Here is a 23,431-nt window from a genome sequence, read left to right on the forward strand (position 1 = left end):
GCCTGCTAGTCAGGTTATAGTCACTTGTGTTGTTTTTGTTTTTGTTTGTGTTGCTTCTTGGTTATTCAGGGCTTAGGTCCACTTTGAGGGGATCCAACCAACATCCCAACACCGGGGTGCTCACGAGGCTTAGCAAGCAGCTGGCAAAGGCAAGACTGATAGAGAGAAGAGGTGAATCCGGCAGGCCTGTAGCCCACTAGCAGAGACAAAGATAGTGACCAGTACCAGAGAAGGTGTGAAGACTGAAGATCATGTGAGCTGGAGGAGTGGCTGCAATAAGATCAGGTGGCCCGCTGTAGGTTGGCATAAGGAAGGGGTATAGGAGAGGTGGAGCCACACAAATACCTGCAGGGAGGAGCGACCGACTCCGAGGGACCTTCAATAGAAGACCCCTCCACTGAAGATACACTCAGAGTAATGGCAGGCACTCAGGGGCCTTCTTCAGGGTGTTTGAGGTCCCTCTCAGTGGTCACATGAACCCTCACCATCCCTACCAACAGGCGCTTGAGCTAAGGCAGCTCATGAGTGGGTAATCGAAGCCAGGCAGATACAGCAGGTTCTAGCCTATTACAAAGAACTAGAAAGTAGTAACAGGTGTAAAAAAACTTTGCAAAAAAACTCTAAACTGCATGTTTGGGGTTAGGCTCCTTTAGCTGTAAAGAAGGACCTCCTATAGTAGTTCACGATAACATAAAATCCTCTTTATGAGTAATAGAGCACTACTTGGCTTTTGTACCTTGTATTTTTCACAAAGAACAATTTATAAAAAGTTTTAAAAACAACCCAGAATATTTACAGACACTTTATCAAATACTATAGAAAGGGTGGAACTCCCCTAGCCTTGAATGATGATGAATGTGAAATTCTGGCCACAGGCCTTGGTGTAAAACATGCAGAAGCTATTATGTTATGTTTCAGTGGTTATAAGGACTTTGGCCAGCAAATAAAAATCTGAAAGGCAAGAGGATGGGAGAATCATGTTTCCAAGGTAAGACCATTTTGGGGATTACTTTGTCTTACCTGTTCGTGAGATCTTTGAGCTGTTGAATGCTGCTTGTCGCAGGCTGCTGTCAAGAGTCTGGGGGTTTGAGTTACCATGGAGATCACCACATCCAACAGTTAGGAGGTCTGAAATGAGAAGCAAAATGACCCAATTAAATATGGTTGCATGGCCTCATCAGAAAAGGAGCAGCTGTCCATTTTCCTCTTTGACTTCTCCAGTTCATCAATCACTTTTAATACCTAGTAAGGCGAGAGGCTTAGCAAAAGATCTGGTAGAAAAATTATAAAGGTAAGACCAAGATCCAAAGACTCATGCTATTCAATCTGTGTTCAGATTAGTTACAGCTCAAGACTTTAAAAGGTGCCTTGATGAAAACTAGACTGTGCCCAAAATTCTTCATTCATTGAACATTTGTACCTGTTTTCATGTGACAAACTAACAACTCATTTAGATCAGGGGTTTTCAACCTTTTTGGATCAGTGTACTCCTGGTTGCCAGACACAGAGCAGTGTGCCCCTGGCAGCCGGACGCAGAGCTGGGGGGGGAGGGAGGGAGGTGGCACACAGCTGAATGTGGAGTGGCAGTAGCTGCTGCATATGAGCTTCCCCTGCCTCCCACATCTAGCCAGGCAGGTGGCACCTGTGTGTCAGTGTGGGACCATGTGTGGCAGTATTCCATCCCCTCCCAACCAATGCATACCTTCTAGGGCCTTCTCAAGTAGCCCCTGATCTATAGAGTCCAGGTTTGCATTTGAACACAATACTCAAGATTCAGTTCACAGTACAATAACGTGAGATTTAAACTTAATGGTCCACCTAAACCTAGATTGCCTAGCAGGCTAGCACAGTTAAGCCACCCAAGTCTCTACAGTCACACAGGGAGTCTATACACATGCAGCAAGGCTACTCCAACATGCTGTAATTACAGCACATTACAGCAGACCCGACTAATTAAATCTGCAGGAATGTGGTAATTACTGTGCTGAAGCAGACTCCAGTGTCACATGTATCAGTGACCTCGCACTGAAAAATGGAGACGGGGAGCTTTAACTAAAGCTCATTCAATGCCATTTTTTCAGTGCTGATATACATAATACTCAAGGTACTTTAATTAGCATGGCTGTCTGACTAAAGTGCCCTGTCTTCCCCACTCTCCAAGCATGCGTATAAATGCACACAAGGCCTAGACACATATGGCTCCTCAGCCCAAATGACCAGACACCCATTTACAGCTGGGTTTCTATAATAAAATACTAAAAAGTATTCAGTGGAAACCAATTTTCTTAATTAAAAATATTCTTCCACACTGTATTCTAATATGATTATGCAAGGGCCAAGAAATGGAGAATTAAGCCTTCTATATTGTTCCAATGGTCTTTGATATGAAAAAAAAAAGATGCATTGAGTGAAAGTCAACACTATTTCTACTTGGCATCTATGATCCTACTTATCTCTCAAACAGTAAAAGGATTAAATTTATTTCATATTATATCATATTATATATGTTAAGGTTGTTTCTCCCCTGGTTTCCTCTTATGAAAGTTCAAATGGTACTGTGTTTAAGACCTCTATGAATTGTGATGTTAATAATGTACAGTGTGGTACTCTAAATAGGAATTTGAAGGATTTTATTATTATAATGTTTCTTTCCATGCTTTTTTGGCACATTGGAAGAATGTTATATATTGAAATTATTAATACAAAGTAAACCTGTACCTTCTTTATTTATTATTTCCATACAACAAAAGCTAAGTTACACTGTTTCTGGTCTAGAGACAATAATAGGACAACTGACTGATACACATTCTATCCCTCTGCAGGGATATTTGATTTTTAACTCGTCTTGTCCCCTCCACCTCCCACCAAAAACTCCCAAAACAAAACCAAACAAAAATAGACAAAGGCTCGTGCTGAACTTGAATACTTTTAAATATTGTGTGGTTACATATTTAATAGCTTATATTCTAATTATACTCATAAATTTGTCAGACTATGTTTTCTAACAAAAGTTGGTTCACTGTATCATTACTAGCTTTTATCAATAGCTTTATTTAAATACTATTAGCAAAGTGATAGGCCATTTAAAAGCCATTCATTTTTTCATTTGTGCCATGTAAGAGCAATCTTCCATGTTGCTGGGCTACTATCCCTGGCCCACCTCCAGGCCAGTTGGATCCCTAGGCCCTCAGCTCTTCGACGTTCCTTGTGGTGGGCCCTTTGGCCCTTTTACCCATCTGGTCCTGGCCCCACCATTGCCCAGCTGGGGGAGATGTCATACAGGTTTGTGAGTCCATGGCCTCACACTCTTCCTCTGGGGTCCACCTTCCAGACCCTCCAAAGAGGAGTAAGCCACCCGGTTGTGGGGGCTAGGGGTTAAGGTGCCCCAACCCACCTTTCACCGGGGTGGTAACTGGCCTGGCACTTCCTGGGGGACCTCCACTGAGAGCCCCACCAGGCCACCCACTCCCAGCAGGGTACAGTTTTAGGTCGTACCCAGGACCAGGAGCCTCCTGACCATCCCCTACAGCTCCTCCCTTACCTCCTGATGATACTGGCAGCCCTGTAGCCAGCCAATATTGTTGTCTGGCATCCCAGCAATGAAATGCCCTGTTTATTTGGGCAGCCCTGAATCTAAAATGGCTGCCCTCATCAGGCACCTGCCGGCTGCTGCCTTCCGGCACCTTAAAGTGGCAGGCACAAACAGTGCCCTGCCACAGCGAGACTAGGATTTATTTATCTGAGCAGGTGAAGAGAATGAGCCAACTGGGAAAATGAGTCAATGTTTGGTAAGGGCCAGAAATGGGATAGGAACAAGTTGCAGGTAATGGGACAAAAGAAGTCAAGTTGGAAGAAACAGAGAGAAAAATCTGTGTCCACCAAATTATGCTTTCCTCTACAAAGAGCCCGAGAAATGTGAGTCTTACCATTCCCATACCATATTAAATAACTGATCATGGAGTAAGCACCTACCATTCAGTGCACTAAAGGGGGCAGAAGCACAGTGGAAAAATAGACTTTGTACACATACCTAAAGACTGTGTCATAATGCAAATTATGCATTCTTAACTTTGGCTCCACCCTCTGATGTGGTTTGTTGTCTGTAATTATTATTTAGGGAAACTGACTTCACAAAGGGAGGCTCCCATAGAGGTCAACTGAGGTGTGTTTCACTGGATTAGAGTCTAAGATTCAGGTTATAGGCAACATTTAGGGAAAAATGGGAAAAAATAGAGCTTGTGCTGTAATACGTGGTCAGTCTAGTACACTTTGGTCTTAGCACAAATGATCTTTGGCATCCAAAGGCAGAAGCATATTCATTTTTAAACTGATGTGAAAGCAGGTAGAACAGTCATAATTCAAAAATAGTTAACAGAAGGCCAGAGAACTTCATTTATCTTCAGCTCTGCAAACACCTTTTGCACCCAGGTTCTGCAAAAGCACTTGTTGAGTATGCTACTCAAGCACATAGGGTGTTTATAGATGTGCACTGGGAGTGAGGAACGCTTTAATTAGAGCGGTTCCAAAAGCCACTCTAATTAAAGTGCCTGGAGTATCATGTGTATCAGTATTCCTGCGCTGAAAAAATGGCAGCAGGGGTGCTTTAACTAAAGCTCATCAAACAAGTTTTAGTTAAAACACCACTGTCATCATTTTTCAGTGCAGGGACGCTGATACATGTGATGCTGGAGTCTACTGGAGTGCAATAATTACCACGTAATTACAGCCTGTTGGAGCACCTTCACTGCACATGTATAGGCACCCAGACTGATAATTTCACCACAGGCAAAGCAAAAGTGTTAGGAGTTTGCAATAGAGAAAATATTTGATGCATAGTTTACTTTGTGAAAATAAAATATGCTTCATCTAATTTGATGTTGCAAAAAGTGCAACTGCAACCCTCGAGCAATAGTGAGCAAGAAAGGTTTAAAACCCCACCAAAACCTCTGTATATGACTTTGGTGAGACTGAGCCTGAGCTACTACTACATTCTGTTCTGATCTCCTCACTTTAAAAAGAACGTTGAACAGTGTATAGCAAGCAAACACAGAAAATATTAGAAGGCTGAAGAAACTGTCTTAGAGGAAGATATTGGAAGAGCTTGATAGCAGGTACAGATGGGCTCCTTAATCAAGTGGAGAAGTACAAGCAAAGACCCAATATCTAGAAAGTGAACCCAGACAAATTCAAATAAAAAAATAAATCACATGCTTAACTGGTAGGGTATTTAGCCAGTGGAACAAACTAACAAAGATAGCTACTCCATTTCTTGATGACTTCACATCAATACATGATGCTGTCCTAGAAGATATGCTTCAGCCAAAATACCAGTTATACTTTAGTAATGGTGTCTGCTGACTTTAAACTACATGAATGTGAACATTTCTTATGGACTGAAATTATAGTCTATTCTTATGGCGAAGGCACTAACAAGATATCAATTCTGGACTCCAGAGGCCACATCTGGAGTACTGCATCCAGTTTTGGATCCTCCCACTACAGAAGGTAGACAAACTGGAGAGAGTCCAGGGGAACTCTGACCATCTGAAAGGCCTATGTTCATCTGCCATGTGAACTTGACTTTCTGATCAGATGCTAACAATCTGGATGGGGCAATGGAAATGGTTAGGGGGCTGGGACACATGACTTACTAAGAGAGGGTAAGGGAACTGATCTTATTTATTCTGGAGAAGAGAAGCCTGAGAGGGGATTTGATAGCAGCTGTCAACTACCTGAAGGCTGGTTCCAAAGGGGATGGAGCTAGACCATTCTTAGTGGTGGCAGACGACAAAACAAGGAGCAATTGTCTCAAGTTGCAGCAAAGGAAGTTTAGGTCAGATATTAGAAAAAATATTCTCACTAGGAGGGTAGTAAAGTACTGTAACAGGCTACCCAGGGAGGTGGTGAAATCTCCATCCTTGGAGGTTTTGAAGACCTGGGTAGATGGCTGGGATTATATAGTTGTGGGCTGTCCCACTTTAAGCAGGGGTTGGCCTGAGGTCCCTTCTAGCCCTAATTTTCTATGATTCTATGACTGCCACAGATGTTCTGTGAGATATTGAGTAAATCACTTAATCTGTGTTCTATATATTTTCTTACACAAGACTAATCACTATAATATCTGGACCCTTTCCAGTAGTGCATTTAAGTAATGTGACTAACATATGTGCATGTATTTTGTCTTTTTCTTAAAGAACAGATGTGTTCCATGGAGTACTTGTTTATAGACTATCAAACATACAACCCTTCTCCCCAATATTCCATACTGATATTAGAGAATGTAAGCTTTTATCTAACTCATCACGTGTCATAGTTCCCAACAAGGAACATAGTATAAAACAAGGAATAATAAAACATCATTTCTTTCCCACCCTTTGTCAGTTTTATCTAAACAGATGGTAAATCCTTTGAAGTAGGGAATCTTTCTTAGTAAGTACATCTTCAGACTCCAATCTTACTAGGTATCTCAGTACTACTGTAGTACAAATAGTAAACTAATACTAGTTGGTACACTAACCACCTATCTTACATATAAACAACCATTCTTTCTCATATCTCCTCATACTGGCATCTTCTCTTTAAAAATTAATGTAAGTACATGAAAGTTAGACTTTGCTACTTATATGCTAACGTAACAGTAGCCTAAAAGTTTTTCTTCTCTTTTCCTATTTAAAGGTAGGCATCTTGTATATCATTATTATGCCCTGTGCTGCATGTACTCCATCTAAAACGAATGCGTTTAAACAGCTATAAAAACAGAGGTTTTAATGCACCTTGAAATTCTCTTTATTATATATCTGTTGCCCATAGTCTGAAGTTAGATGTTACACTGCTACTCAAAATGTGAAAATCAGCCACCATAAACTGCATGAACCACACATGCCTGTCAACCAGCACAGTTCCCAAATTTCAAATTATGTGCATAATATAATACGGCTGGATCATGGAAAAAGCAACTGCAACAATAAAAAAAGCTCCAGGGATAATATATTGTTCACACTGAAGTCACTAGCAACATTATTTGGATTTAAGTGATGCCAGAATTTAATTCAGGAACTCTAATCTTTAACTGAAAAGAAGGACATGATTCTCAATAAAGAATCACTGCCTATAAATACTTCATGCAGAAGTTGCTGTGAAGACATTTTATTTCCTGTGGGTTTTCTTTTCCATTCTGTGGCCTTTGTAAAGATAAAAGACAGTCCATTATGTTCAAAAAACTTTGGGGGAGGGGATTTTTGTAAAGGGATCAGTGTCACAGGCTTAAGTCTAGTTTATATGCCAAAGTTTTACAAAGTTCATTATAACTGAAAATTCATTATTTGCCTGGCCAGCTGAAAGGCCTATCTGCTTCTGCCATCTGAATTTGACTTTCTGATCTAAGGCTAACAGATCTCTGTTTGTGCGAAATTTTGGGGCAAGCCTTTGATCTAGTAACCAATAAAGTTAAACTCATTCACTCCAGGTTTGAGTTTTGGCAGTACCTTTCTTGCAGAGAGATGAAAGATTCGTACGCTTATCGCTATACCAGCGATTCTTAACCACGATGCTTCAGCACACTAGGGTGACATGAGATCCTTTAAGGGTGCTTCACAATATTAGCACTGTTAGGTGTGGAAAAACCTATACAGGACTCACAAGATAAACCCAGAGATTTCAGCCGGGAATCCAGAGCGTCAAAAACATTCTGACCTGCTATGGTCTGAGTTCTTTGCCACAAAAGAATTGCTTTATTATTCTTCTACAGTCAAGAAATGAGTGAGTTGGCACTTTCTGGGGGGTGTCTTGAGTCTAAAAATATTGAAAACCACTGTACTATACTTCTGCCTTTAGTCTCCCTTTTCACCTTGCCTACCATATTTTAGGCATCAGAAGACAGATTTACAAAAGGCATTCATGCATACTTAATAATGCAAATTGATAATTAGTAGGATTTACAAAAACACTCAAACAGGTAAGATGTTTAGCTCCCAGTTTAAAAAGTAATGAGAATTAGACACCTAACCCTCTATAGTAATTTGGTAAATCCCAAGAGGCTCCTATCAACATCTCTATATGCCTAAATTTATTTATAAATGTGGTATTATGTTTAATCACAATTCCAAATTCAGTTCCAGCCAAACAATCTTCAAGTGGCTAGGCAAAGCAGGCCAGCTATCAGTTTTGCTGGAATTCTGTACAATTCTAGAATTTAAGTACAATTCCTGAACAGCATTCCATAAGCTGTTGTATTAATTGGGGCACTCCTTCTACAACTGGATTTACTAAGTAAACCATCTTACTTGTAAGCTGCAGAAGCATCTCAGAGGGATTTAACTTTCAGCCTCTAGAAAAGAAGCACAGTCTACCTAATACATGAGATGAATGTTCTGTTTTCTTTCAAAATGATAAACAGCTTTAATATTTTCAAACAATCCCTGGGGGATAACCTATAATCCTTGTACAAAAACCAGAATATATGGTGAAATGTAGCATACCATCAATAAACATGCCAGAACCCTGCAAAATAAAAACCAAGATATCTTGTCTGAAAGATGTTTTTAAAATATATGAAGCAATTTCTAAAAAGTATATAAATCAAAAAGACAAAATCTGCCAGCATCTGCAGTGTTTCGAAAAGTAAGTTAGATTTTTTAATTTCTTTTAATATTTTACATGCAATCACATGGGTCCCACTAAAATGCAGTTGCCTCTGGGACTCAGGCAGTAACAAACATGCATATGCGGTCCAGTGTACAACAGCAACATCCAGAGGAATTTTTAATGTTTCTGTTAACAAATTCCATCTCAGTAAAGTCCAGTTTTCAGTTGATTTATCCTACGACCATGAAAATCAGACTTAATCATCCCTTAAGCACTTGATTTACTCGTATTTTTTTTGGTCCATGTACTACACAGGTATACATGTTCTTGTCACCTGAGCAATCTATACATTAAATCATGCATTTGTAAATGTTTAAAAGGTCAATTTGACTAAAAGTAGCACTATTGAGACATATTCTATGTCACATCCATGGAAGAAGATGACAAAAAGTAGTCAGATTCAGCTAGAAATCATAAAAATCAACTTTGAGCCAAAGGTTCATTGGAGCATGAGTGGATGCAATTTTCCTTTTCTAGAAGATGTTAATAGGCAAAACAATATCAACAAAACCCACAAAAATAAACAAAAACTCAACAAAACCAAAATATGCAGCCTCAATATCACATTGAATTTATCAGTCCCTTTTTATATATAGCTGGCAGAATTATTTGTTATGATCCATGAGACCAAAAAAAGGGAAAAATCTGGTGCTACTGTGTTTTGCAAAGTTCACAGAAAAATGCCAAGAAACCAGACTTGCATAGGTATGGGTGCATCTAACTTTGAAACCTTTGTTTTCATGGGAACTTTTCCTCCCTTTTTCTTGAACACCTTCTCTAAAAGCCAAGGAAAGCCTGTGAAATTATAAGCTTCAGTATCCATAGCATTGTCATATTTTGTGCAATTCATTCATGAGATTTACTTTTTCATTTAAATAATATCTATGCAAAAGGCATAAAAAGAACATTATTTAAAAAAAGAGAAAGACATAAAATATCAACCCACACCCACCAACTAATCCCACCTCATGCAAGGGCCTGAGAGAAATGGATGACCCCTGTGCACTGCTTTACTACCCTCCCCCAAACTAATGGAAGTGGAGATGGCAATGATTGCGTTAAATCACTTTAGATTTAGGTTTCGTTAGATCCATGCATTTGTGTTTGTTGATAAGCCTTTTGGACTGTGTCATCCTAGAAGCAGTAAGCCTCAGAATGCCCACTGAGATCCTTGCACCTTCCCCTTGCCTACGTGCATCCAGATGAGCATAGATGTTTATTTCCTTGGGAACAGGTAGAGGCAGTACACCTTGCACTGTGTCCCCGGGGAATGTCTGTGCCACACGCGCTTTGATGTGGGGCAGGTTACCCTGGGTGGGGTAGGGGAGGCTGTAGCCAGCATTGGGCTGGGCCCAGCAGCCTCATCTGGTGTCCTGGGGGCCTTTCAGGGCTGCAGCAGCAGTGATTCTGGCCAACAGCCGCAGTGTGGCTCTGGGTGGCCTGGCTCCACTTTTAAGCGGTGTGCGCTGCCCATGCGTACGTTACTCTGCTTTTTTCCCCATGGGTTTTATTGATCCCTGAATACCCAGGGGTCAAAAAAATCTACTGAAAAAATGTGGAACAGCACACACACAGGCAGCGCTCCCCGCAGCACAGAGAACATCTAAATGTGCCGTATATGGTGCCCCAGACATGGTTGCGGTGCCACATAATGCACAGCCATGCTCATCCGGACATGGCCCAGATGTTCAACTGAAGGCAAGAACTTTTGGCATGCATAACTCTTTTGCATCAGCCCCTGAGTAGTCCAATCAGATGGATCTCATTTCCCAGATACTCGGGACACAAAACAGATGGAACTGTGAGATCAGTGTAACTAATGTGAGTTTCACTTGAAAGCAAAAGGTAACCAAGACAGCCATGTGAAAACACATTTAAAATACTCCTCGTAGATAATGCTGAGAAGCAAGGGGCAGTTGTATTTTGCCTTGCTGTACTTTTCAAGATGTCTTACAAGGTAACAAAGAGCACACACTAAAGAAATATAATCCTGAAGTTGCAAAGCATTGGATAACTGATTGCAAGGTCAGGTTTTGAAATAATTGAATGCAATCAACTTACTCGATACAGATAAGGTGGGCACTTCGGACAGCTGATACCCACTAGGGATGTGGGAGTAGTTAGACCCTCACTGGCCGTTATAACTTTGCCTTCTCTGGAGCTTAACTTGTTTTGTTTTGATGCCCATCACGCTAAACTGCTTTATATGGACAGCAACTAATGAAGTTAATCAACATTTTCCTTCATATGTAGTAATTGTATAAAACACTACAGACCAGTAGCTGCTGAATCAGGAAATGGATCAGAAGACAACTAAAATGTCTTTTCAGGTATTGATTCCTCCTCTCTATTTCATGTCAGCTTCCTAGAATCCGTCCAGCACAAGCATGAAAGGGTAATGAGTTTCTGAACACACACTCTAATGGTGCACACTGCATCAAAGCTTTCCGTAATTGCCTGGATGCTGCTTCCCAGCAGTACTAAACAACTTAAATATAATTAGCTGGAAGCCCTATGGACTACATTTCCCCACTGGAACACCTCTTACACTAATCCATTTATCAGGCTGACAGATGACTGAATCATTGGTACTGTGGGTCCCATTCTATTAATATTTCTCTAGTCAAAATGTCAGCTTGCTACTAATACTGTAGAGTTTTAAGGAATATTTGCATTATTTGGGTGAGAAAAAACAAACATTTAATACACTCATCTCATCAGTAACACTGAATAATTATATCTGACTGACTAGCCAGATATACACAAATAATGAAATTACAGTACTGAAAAATGTGTATCTAATACATGTGCTATAGAACAGTATGACGCTAAAATAGTGCATGAACTATCAGAAATGTTTCAAAGGCTTAAAACTGCTGGAAATTTTCCTGTGGATCAAGAGATATTCTCTTGGGCTAGGGACAGACATTCAAAAAGCCTGAGCCTGAATTGATTCAATGTTGCAGGTTAGTCTAACCTGTAAAGCTTGAACTGATTGAAGTGGATAGACATTCCCTTTCATTCCAGAAATGCAGGCATAAGCCTGCAGTGACTCAGGCTAGAAGTCGGGGGGCTCTAGAGTAGCCCTCCCTTGGCTTCACGGTGCTGAGCTGAGGGTGCGCATGGCCAGGCCACAACAGGATGCTCTGATTAGCCCAGCAGGAAATTGATAACAGTATTTATCACCCCTAACTCAGCGTATATCACCCCATTAAGAAAACAACAGGGGACATACCAGCTACCTGTTGATTCTGCCTTTGTCACAGCACAGACCATAGCCAGGATGTGGTCTGCTAGCTAATGAACAGACACCTCTCTACAAGGCAGAAGGGAGAGGGGAATTCCTGCTTAGCAGGTAGTGGGGAGGGGAAGGGAGGGAGCAGCCTACAAATCCGAGTTGCAGCCAGGGAGCAGAGGGGCAGGGTCAGCTCTGCTGTGGAGCTAGGATGGCCATCATAGAGGGCATTCCAGTTTTCTGCTACTCTGAAGAGAAAAATAGAGGACATAAAGGCATTGGGTTTCATATCAGAAGAGGACAGAGGACAACTGGACTGTCATCTATGGTGGCCACCCTATGTAGAGGAGAGAGCCCCACCCAGCTCAGAGAGCATGCTGGGATGCTGGGGTGTCTGGTTTAACTTAAACCAGCAAGGGGTCTGGGACAGACATTGCATAAGTCAGTTTGACCCAAATCAGTTATGTCTGATACTACATTTAACCAGGTTTATCTCAAACTGGTTTCAGCCATTTTCAAACTTGTTTATGTGCAATGAACATCTGTTCTCTTACAGGTTTAAACTAGTTTCTTATCACTTAAACTGGTTTATGCGTAATGTCCATCCCTAGCCTTGGGCATCCATCCTAAAGACAGTTCTAATACTGCTCACAATCAGAGATGTCTTTTACAATTAACTGCTCTTTTACAATTTTACAAATAAAATAAAGCAAGGGAACTCAGGAACACCCCAACAATGAATAAGAATGAACCTTATGGTTGTAACAGCATGCTGAAGGAGAACTGCTGTTTTATAAGACTACACATTTTCAAGTAGCAATTGCTGGATGCTTTTAGTTTGGTCCTTGGACAGAAAGGTATAATGGAACAGAGTGGACTGTTGGTTTGTTACCCTTTCTGTGTAGGGAGGCTTTATCCTTCAGTCAGATCCCCACTGGTGGACCTCTGCATGAATGGGACACTGTGGGGATTGTAGCCATCCTCCCATAAGAATCAAATTGTAGGTTTAGAGTCCTTGTCTACAAAAACCATGAAGTATCAATAGATAAATCAGAAATATTTATCCCTAATTGCTTTCATACCATCACTTTTAAAGAATAGACTTTCCTTGATTTAAAAACAAAATCCTTCAAAATGACAGCATGTTTAGATGTTTTGTAACTGGGGCATGGGACCAAAAATGATATTAAAGTTCATAATGGCTAGCAGAGAATGAGAAGGTTTAAAGTGTTTCCCTTACACTAAATTCATTGTATTTTGGACAACAACACCGACTTAGAATAGTCCAAGAGCAGATACTGTCCTAGCACTGCTTTATTTTTGTTCCTTGAAATGTTTGATAGGGGAAAGAAGATGCTGCCCTGTAATGAAATAAGAAACAACTCATTACGCTACTCTTCCATCAGAGCATACGTTGTGCTTATTTTGAAGCAGAATTTCAACAGTTAGTTATTAAGAAAAAAAGCAACCCGGGTGAAAGTAAAATTATTTCATTTTCTTTTCTTTTTTTTTTAAGAGGAAAGTTTCAAGGCAATCACTGGATGTTTAAAATATTTGAATTTTGACTGCAGGTCAACAGGAAAATAAGAGCAGGCATGACACTCAAAAAAGAAATCTATGGCTGGTTTGGATTCTGCTTCTTTCAGCAAGAGACAATATAGATGTTATCTTCAGAGTTAAGCACTGTAATACATTCAAAAGCTTAGTAAGAAATTTTATGTAATCCAGGTCAACATCAGCTGAATTCCTTTGTAAACACAGATTTGCCTAGCTGAGCTAGCTAGCTAATAATATGCAAAGAAGCACCACTTAACCTTAAACAAGAAACTGGAATATAGCAAAAAGTTAAAATTTACACATCTGTCTCTCTTCGTGCATCTACAAAGCATCTCATTTTTGTTTTTGGAAAGAAATATGTCTATTTAGGTTCAATTATTCTTTAAAAAAGTTCAGCCAGGATGCTATATATTTAGATACTTAACAAGGAAAAATGTCACCAAAACACAATTCTTCAGACAGGACATTGCAAATGATTTGATTTCTGAATGCAGACATAAAAAAGACAAGGGGCACCTATACATGTGACAGAGTTCTGCTCCAGCACGTGCATTAGCACATGTCAAAGCAGACTCTCAATTAATCAAGTCAGCTGTGAGGCTGCTGGAGCATGCTAATTAGCGCTGTCCAGCAGCCTCCATGTCATGTGTATTCAGGGTCCCATGTTTCAAAATGGCGGTGGGGGTGCTTTAACTACAGCTCATTGAACTACAGCTCAGTTAAAGTGCCCTCACTGCCATTTTGAAATGCAGGGACACTGAATGCATGTATCGCTGCAGATGCTTCATTTAGAGTGGCTCCCAGAGGAGCGCTCAGGGCACCTTAATTAAACCACCCCCTCTTTACCCCAGAACACATGTATAGATTCCCGAGAATATCAAACAAGTGATAAAACGTGTCTCAAAGAACACTCTGAGAAAGTAAGTAGTAAGTGACATCTATTATGAACTACATTTCGGTTTGTGCCATGGAATGACAAGGAAATTATATTTCAAATAAATAAATGAACCACAGGTGCTCAGCCTATTTAAAGGACTGTTAACTGTTTAAAATATGTAGAAGGGTGTTATATACCAAGCAGCTGTTGGGTATGAACAGGGTGTGAATCCAGCAGCATAAATTTCAATTTCACTTCTTCTCTCCACGCACTCCCTTCTTCCCTTGTCAAGCTGGAAAACTAATTCCAGGCATGATAGCCAACCAATTGCCCTATGGCATGAGTGAACCCTGAATCACATTCACCTGCCCTTCACCCATGTAAAACATTTTTTTACCTCCACAATGAAACAGACACTGGCATGAGCGATTATTTTTCAGTGAAATTATGTTCTCTTCCAGCCCTCTTTCCAAATACACCTTAAACCAGAAGTGGCCAACCTGTGGCATAGGTAGCCTGTGCGTGTGTGGTACATGGAAGATCAGGGAGGGACAGGCAGCACAGCAGTAGATAGGGAAGGAAGCAGAAAACAAGGCAGCAAATAGGGAAGGAAGCATGGAAAGAAATCAGAAATCAGAATAGCATATCAGGCAGGGAGTAGAACAAATTGGAGGGGAAAGGGAACAGGATGGCACTGGGGAAGTAAGGGGCTAATTTGTGACACACCTGCCAAAAAAGATGGCCTCCTCTGCCTTAAAAGAGACCGGCCTGCAACTTAAGAGTAAATGGCATGACCCAATTTGAGACATAGCCTGAAATATTAAAGAGTAAATGTCTTCACCTGCAATTAATTTTAACAAGCAAATCATGATCACCTACTTAAAGAAGTGGGACACTGTCTGGGTCCATGCAGCGTAATATCATTTTCTTTTAAACACAGTAGGAGGAAGCTTACTATAAAATCACTAAAGCTTCATTCCCTATGTCCTTCTTCTGAGTGAAGACCATTATTTTCTTCTTGAGATAAAAGAAATATTTTCAGGATACTGTAAAAATAGACCACTGACTTTTATTTTAAACTATTGGAAAAATGGCAGCAGTTTTACAGTTAAAGAACTACAAGTAAAGTCCTTTAAAAAAACTGAAAACAGGACAGAAATAAGGAATAAGGAGGAATTATCTATAAATAAAACCTGCTGTCTATGTCACACAATACTTACACTACAGCTGAAGGGATGGAGCACGCTAAGTAGAAACACGCTGTAAATATTGTACGTCTTGATAATTGCTAATGGCACATCAACAAAATATTAATATGAAAATAGAATATATTTTCTATTTTCTAACTCAAAACTAAATGTTTACATGTTTCTCTCGCTTTATGCTGTACATCAGTTCCTGGAAAATGGTGCATAACTTGAATTTGCATAAAGGGAACCCACTTTACAATGTAACAAATAGGGATACATTCCAAGACTTCTACTGTACTGACCCCCAGGCCCACGTCTATCACTTTTACAAGACAATTTTGGAACTCACCAACAGCAGACAGTACACACAAGCACAGGGCACTGGCATAATGGGGATGGCAACTACAGAAACACATGTTGCAGACAATGAGCAAGGAGCACAGATCCACACAGGAGATTATATTTTGGTGCATGTCACTCCCACAATTCACCACATAAAGCAGCTGACTGTGGGCTTCCACCACACCAATCACATAAGAATGAATTTACCTCACATATAACAGATTTTTGGTATAAAAAGGGTCATTGCATAAGAGCGAATTCGCACATACAGAACCTGTGTAAAGCAAGGAAAACCTGTATCTGGAGAGAAGCAAGGTTTTTTGGGGGAGTGATATCTTTTATTGGACTAACTTGCATGGCTGGAAAGTTTGACAAACTTTCAAATGCAATATATTCTTCATCAGGTCGCCATCACCTGATGAAAAATATCTTGCATTGTTGCAACCCCCGTCCTCCCCACCAGCATGCTGGGTTGTATTAATAGGAATGTCACTTGCAAATCAAGGGAAAAGATTCTTCCACCCTATACAGCACTGGCGAAGCCTCATCTGAAGTACTATGTTGAATTTTGGACCCCATACTTTAACAAGGATGTGGATAGACTGGAAAGAGTCCCGCACAGATCAACAAAAATAATTAGGGGCCATGGAGGCAAGACTTATGAGGGCAAGCTGAAAGAGCTATGGTTATTTAGTTTGGAGAAGAGAAATCCTCTGGGAGGGGGATGGAGATGGATTTGGTAACAATTTTAAAATACCTGATGAGCAACTATAAAGAAGACGGAAATGGGCTTTTGTTTGTGGCCACAGGGGACAAGGCTAGAAGCAATGGCTTCAAGCTTTAGCAGAGGAAAATTAGGTTGGAAATTAGAAGGTACTTTCTGACTATGAGGATGGTCAAACACTGAGACAGGCTGAAACACATATTCCTGTAGTAACTGTTATTTCTGAGAAACCTGAATGTTTCAAACAGTTCATCTTAAAAATCACAAAAATGTGGGGGTTATGAGAACTGACAAAGTTTTAAGACACAGAGTCGAAGAAACTGGGTGCATATACACAAGATGGTTTACTGCACAGCAGACTAATTTGTTGCACAGTAAAGCATCACCATCTACACATGTAAAGCAATTGCAGTGCAGCAGACTAATTTACTATGGTGCTGGAGAGTCCCATCAGATACAAGTGGTATCCAGCAGCACAGTAAATTACTTTGCTTAAATGCATGTATAGACAGTGACACTGGAATTAGTTTATGAATCTCTCATTTATGAAACTTACAATTCAATCAGCTATTAGGTAAAAGTACCAAAAAGCCCTGCTGAAGCACATGAGCTATGAGCTATACCAGGGACAGGCAATTATTTTGGGTGGAGGGCTGCTTAGTGAGTTTTGGGAAGCCATCGAGGGCCACATGACAGGCAGCTGGGGGCAGATAAATATTCATTTTCAAAACTTTTTAGGGGCCTCACAGGCCAAATAGAATGGCCTGGCAGGCTGCACCTGGCCCATGGGCTGCATTTTGCTCACCCCTGAGCTATACAGATGCTGGGGAGCTGGGTCAAACTGACACAATTCCTCTTCTGAGCACATCCTGCATTTTGTGGGAGTATACCACACTCAAAGTAAAGCACTGTTTTGGTTTTTTCCCCCCACATCTTTAAGCAGCCTATATTTGTAGATATAGATGCCCTTGAAGCACTACAAACTGTATGTGGACAGAAGTGTATTCCACCTGTAGCACTACAAAAATTGAACAAGCTCTACAGAAATGTTCCTGTCAGAAATAGGAACTTCTCTGTAGCACTGCATTTTGTAGTGCCACATGTTCAATTGCCCCCTGCAGGGGGTCTCTTGCTCCCCATCCCAGAGGGCTCTGCTTTCCATCCCTCTCAAAGGGAGGAGGAAGGCAGAGCAGCATGCTCCTTGACAGTCCACCAGAGTAGTACAGCAGTCCAGCTCACCATGGTTGCAAGGACCACTTCTGCCATAGTGGAAACATCAGCCCAAGAGGCCAGTGAGAACCTGCTGCTGATGCTGTGGGAGCAGTACTGGCAGTACCTGGGGCTCCTCAAGCTGTCAATCACAGCTGTCAGATGGCATCTTTTGATTTAAAGATGTCAACACAGTATCTTTTTGATTCAAGGCAGAATATTTTAGCATTTTTGTGTCATCTTGGTTCCTCTCACCATATTAACAGAAGTTACTGATGACTTCTGTTAGAACAGGACTCGCACATAGTGTTAATGACAAATAAAAGGATAATTGAGAGACTTTAGCAGGCACCAGGGTTCGACATACAGAGGAGCTTGGGGGGCTGAGCTCCCCCATAATAGATGATAGCCCCCCCCCACAAAAGCCCCTCCATAAGAGACAAGAGCCCCCAGCCCACTCTGTGCCTTTCTAAGCAGCTTAGGCGGTGGCAGCAGCTCCTTCTGGCTTCCAGCTGCCATTGCTGCAGACCCCCCCAAAAGTCTGAGTGTAAGTTGAACCCTGGTGGGCATTAAAACACATCTAGTTTAATTTTTTTTTTTTTTACATTTTTACATAAAAGCTACACTTTTATGAGTGATTACCAAGGATCCAGGTTTTCCCTGATATAAAAACATCCCAATTTTTGGATTAAAAGAAGTAACTTACAATCCACATTTTTCTGTGATTATAATGAAATATCACACACACACACACATACATTTCATTTTAATTATGAAAAATGTGGATTTTGGGTTACTTTTTTAATCCAAATATTGGGGATTTTTTTTTTTTTTGGTCAGAGAAAACCAGGACCCCTGGTGATTACATTATTAGTCATTAAGCAATCCTGGAGGCTTGGAACAAAGGCACCAAAAATTAAATATCATCATTATGGTGGTATTGGGAATATTAACTGAGAACCTTATTATACTTGCTTGGTTCATAAACTTATTGAGGCAAGGACACTTTTTTTGTTGTGTATTTGTACAGTTCTTACCAAAATACCCTGATCTATGACTCAGGATGCTAGACATGAATTCAATATGAACCAGTACCATGGCGACAGAAATGAGTGTTTTTATGACAATAATATCAGTGTTTTAATATCTATGATGGAAGAGATGAAAAGAGACCGATTAACATTATGGCTGACAATAAAAACAATAAAAGAACAATGAATTTGAATTAAGTTTGTCCTTAATTCACCTTATTATTGCACCGCCAGTTATTATAGCACATATGGCATGTAACACCTCCCACTGTTTGGAGACCCACTAAAGGTGAATCATATGTTTTGCAACACCTAGACACAGCAGGGCAAGAGAAAGAAATCTCTGCAGTCTTAAGTCAGGATTGTTTTGATTTCACTGCTCTGTGTCCCCCAACTTTATTTATTTTAATGAAGGATTTCACAATTTAATTTATTTGGGCTAAACCTACAGAAAGAAAAATACAGATACCGAGATATAGAAGGATAGTGCTAGGAAAATCTCCTGTTCTGTTTGTATAACTACTCAACACTAAACAAATATATTTTAAACAGCTTAGCATCAAAACAGCATTCTCAGCATAAAACATTGTCATCACTAGCCATGAGCTAGTCTCTAACTTTCAGCTGGCAAGCTTCTCATTTAAGGAGTTATCAAAACCAGCTACTTAGACAAGGCAGCAAAATAAAATAAAATGCTAGATAATTCTTAAATATTTCACATTTTTCATGTAGTGTAAGAGTTTGTTTGCATGGGAAGTCCAAGTGCTGCATGCAAATCAATAAACTTTTTTCAGGCTTACAATTCTACCCTTATGCAATAAATATATCCCTCACAAGGAGTGAGTTGTTATCAACAGACTCTTTGTACATTAACACAACTCATACTTTAAATTTAATCTAATATTTAAAATGCATGCAGTGCTATATCTTAGGTTGGCCTGTTTTGGGAGCTTAGACAAAGCAGTGATGAGCTATTGTGTTAGTGCAGTTCCTATAAGGATTCTATTTGCCAACCCATATTTTTATACAACTAACCATTATTTCTAGGCTACTATTTTCCACCCCTCACATTTTTAAATCACAAGTACAAACAAGGGAACAATACTAACGCAAATGATAAATGATAAATAACATCCTTTCCTTTCCTTTTTTGCATCGTGACAAGGTATTTAGCAAAATTAGCAGGTTCGTTGAAACCTGACATGGCCACTCCATGAGTACTTCTGTTATGGCCTGAGAAATAACTAAAATGAACAATGCATGTTGATGAATGTCAAGGGGCATTAACTTTTGACCAAATCCTAGCAAAATAAATACAGTGTTCTGAAGTAGACCATATCACAGGAATGACTGTGAAAGCTTTATCAATAATAAGCAGTGCTTATATATCTTTTCAGAAATACTGTGCCATATATATATAGTTAGTAGTAGTATTCACAGTTCAGACATGGAGATGCTGCATCATAGGGTATGCTGTAATTTGCAGAGTTAACTTGGGAGATGGGCACTTGAGTGAGAACAATCACATGGCAAAGCCATACCAGGGTTCATCATTCACTGACAATTCTTAGACCTGTAGTAAACTGAACCAGCAAACTGTAGGAGAATTTGTCTATCCTTGTGAATATATTGGGGGAATTATGGGAAGCCACTGAAGGGCAAACTAGAGTTTGAGCATATCGATCTGCATCCTAACCACTAAGTACATGTTTTAACTTAACTTATGGATATATATAAACCAGCTGTCTGCAATTAAACCCCCTACCAAACTTGGGTCCCAAGTTTTTGTGTGAGGACAGCCAGATTAGGAGAAACACCACGATACGAGCCTAGGGACGCACAACCAAAATGTCCCTTATACAAAGGCATACAAGTAAGTCAAAGACAGAACTAGAACAAACCCCCAGGAGTTCCCAGCTTTCAGCAGTGGTACCAATTCACACTGCCTTTCCTATTATATATTTCTAGGTATTCTAGTCTTATAATGCCCTGACTTTCCTCTTACCCTTGAAAGTGTGTGCTTTACTATATGAAGATTTTATAGATTTCTAGCCATTCTAATTTTAAAAGTATGAATAAACTTACTGAGTTTGTACAGTTGTACACATTGAGCATTTAGGATACTTTTGAAAATTCCTACATCTAAAAGGCAGCGAAGCACAAACATGCAACAGGTTTCTCTGACATGTTGCTTTTCCGAAATGAAAAAAGGAAAAGAACCCCCAAAATACACCTTTGTGACAGACTATGTTTTTGTTGTAATATTTATGGTTTAAATGAATTCATGTTGTTATAATGTAGTGTACCTCAGTTTCCCTAACTAGGTTGTACTAGGGCAAAGAAGGGGTTAAGAGAGACTGAAGTCAGAATTGCCTTGCCTGTGTGACACTTTACATTCAAGAACAACATAAACATCCTTTAAAGGTGACATCTGGGAGGTGCAAGGGAAGAGGTATCAAACTGTGGAGAGAGAAGCCTGGAAGAGACGGGTTTGGCAGGAGAATAGGAAAGAGAACAGCTAAGCTAACTTGGAGTGCTGTGCTGTGCTGACTAGACAGGGGAGGAAGGGATTGCTGAACTCTTTCCAGGAGAGGAAAGACTGCTGCACTGCAATTGCCCAGTGAATCCCTCTGCTGAAGATGAGCTGCCTGCTTTGCTGATCAGGGCGCATTCCCTTCCCCTCTGGAAAGCTGAAGTCCCTTTCTCAGGAGCTGAACTAGAAGGTAGTTCCCAGAGGGAAGGTCAAGGGTCTCAGAGATGAAAGGAGACAAGGGCTCACCCCACTCCTGAAGCTGTACTTGGGCTGGCTTCAAGGGGATCCTCAGAGGGACGAGACAAGGCTGGGAATCCGGAGCAAGCACTCCCTTGGAGGAATCAGTGACAATCCGAAGCAGCAATTTTATCCACTTATTCTGAAGCAGGCAGGAGCAATTGTAATGTATGTGCGAGATGCAGAAAGGATGACTACATAAGCAAGGGGGAAAAGCGTAAAATAGGATGTAATATTAAATTCACAAAGTTATGCTTTATATTAAAACTGAAAATTTGCTACATGGTTTTCTGGTTCTGGTCCTATCAAACTGTATTATACTTCACAAAGTCAAAACTGGCAACATGTGATGCTACATAATGAGAATGACCAAAGCTTTGTTGAGTCCAGTACTCTGAAACAAAATGTGGCAACCAATGCCACAACTCAGTTTAAGCAGTTTCTAACCTCTGTTCATACTTGCTTAGTTGCTTCCCATTCATTTGTGCTTCATGGTCTATTAGTCTAGGCCGAGGTACCAACAGTGGCTAAGTATATTTTGCTATTCTGACAATAAAGAAAGGTGATAAAAAGTTCCTGTCCTAGTAAGAGTGAATCTATCATAAGCAGAAATCACAAGAGGTGCAGAACTTACAGACACATTTCAATGTTATTGAAGGTAGCAAGATATAGGAGTGTACTTTCTCATTAAAGATCCAACCACCCAATGGGCCATAAAATATGGTCAGAAACTGCAGTTCAATTCATTCTATAACACTATATAATACAGTATAATATACTGCAATATAATACAAAACAATATGCAAAGAATAATGTATTACAGGTTCTGTCATATGGCTGGGTAATTTTATTAAGAAGTTCTACTAACATAAACCATAGTTGATGTCTGAGTGATTTCTGCATCACTTGAAGCTAGCGATAAAAATATATTCTTGTGATAAATACTTTGGATGCACAAAGTTTGTTATGGAGAAGTTAAATGAGGAGAGGCTCATTGCTCCCCATTTATTCCCTGCTTGTGATACTCAAAATCACATATTTGAAATATACTGGAGAATTTTTGGATGGAAAAATACATTATTTCCAAGAGAAGCACTAGCATAGGTGTTCAGAACTATCACAAATTAAAGAGAGACCATCATAAAAATTATACTGTATGAACTGATGCCCAGGAAAAAGTCAGCTTCTGCTGGCACAATCTTTAAAGCTGAGGAATGTGTTAGAATTTCACTGGTGTTTTTCATAGGCAATATTCTGTACCTATGTCAATGAACACAGCTAACCAAAGTCATCAGAAGTCAAAGGTTTTCACTACCAACTGAGGCCAGATGCAAACCTCTTGCTAGGCAGAAAAGGAATATTAGCATTAGCAGTCCACTGAGATATGCAATCATTCTGCAAACTTCTTCAGAGAAAAAGCAGTCAGAGCTTTGGTAGATATTAATTTTGGTATTTATTACTTTCTGTGAAAGGTGAATGACTCTACTTTGGAAATACCTTTGCAAGGCTAGGATTCTGTCTGTGTAATGCTTGTTTGCTGCATGATGTGCATATTATGATACTACACTTATCCCAAAGAACAAATTAAGCAATAATACATGACAGGCAGTGCATTTGTAGGCAATTTACTTACCACCTGAGGCATGCTACAAAGGCACAAGGCCAAAGGCTCAGTAACTTTAACCACCCAATAAATGCATTAATAATCATACTGAAATGCAAAGCTTTGAGATTCTTATTACTAAGAGATGGAATTTATTCACAAAAAGAAAGCATTTCTGGGTATTTAGTGAGCATTATTGTAATTCTGACATCACTGATAGGCAATGAAATGTCTAGTTTTGAAGCTATTT

The 23,431-nt window shown here is 40.0% G+C and overlaps 1 long non-coding RNA gene across 1 annotated transcript in view; it reads right to left on the bottom strand.

Annotated features, from left to right (window-relative positions):
- Positions 1-988: 988 nt before the first annotated feature.
- The window catches only part of LOC109306092, a 159,652-nt gene continuing 137,209 nt past the window's right edge, over positions 989-23,431 (bottom strand). Inside the window, exon 3 of the long non-coding RNA XR_002099846.1 lies at positions 989-1,128. This is a non-coding gene — a long non-coding RNA (uncharacterized LOC109306092). The remainder of the gene's footprint in view (positions 1,129-23,431) is intronic.

This window comes from Crocodylus porosus, unplaced genomic scaffold (genome assembly GCF_001723895.1).
Source record: "Crocodylus porosus isolate Cpor-Errol unplaced genomic scaffold, CroPor_comp1, whole genome shotgun sequence".
NCBI classification, from domain to species: domain Eukaryota; kingdom Metazoa; phylum Chordata; order Crocodylia; family Crocodylidae; genus Crocodylus; species Crocodylus porosus.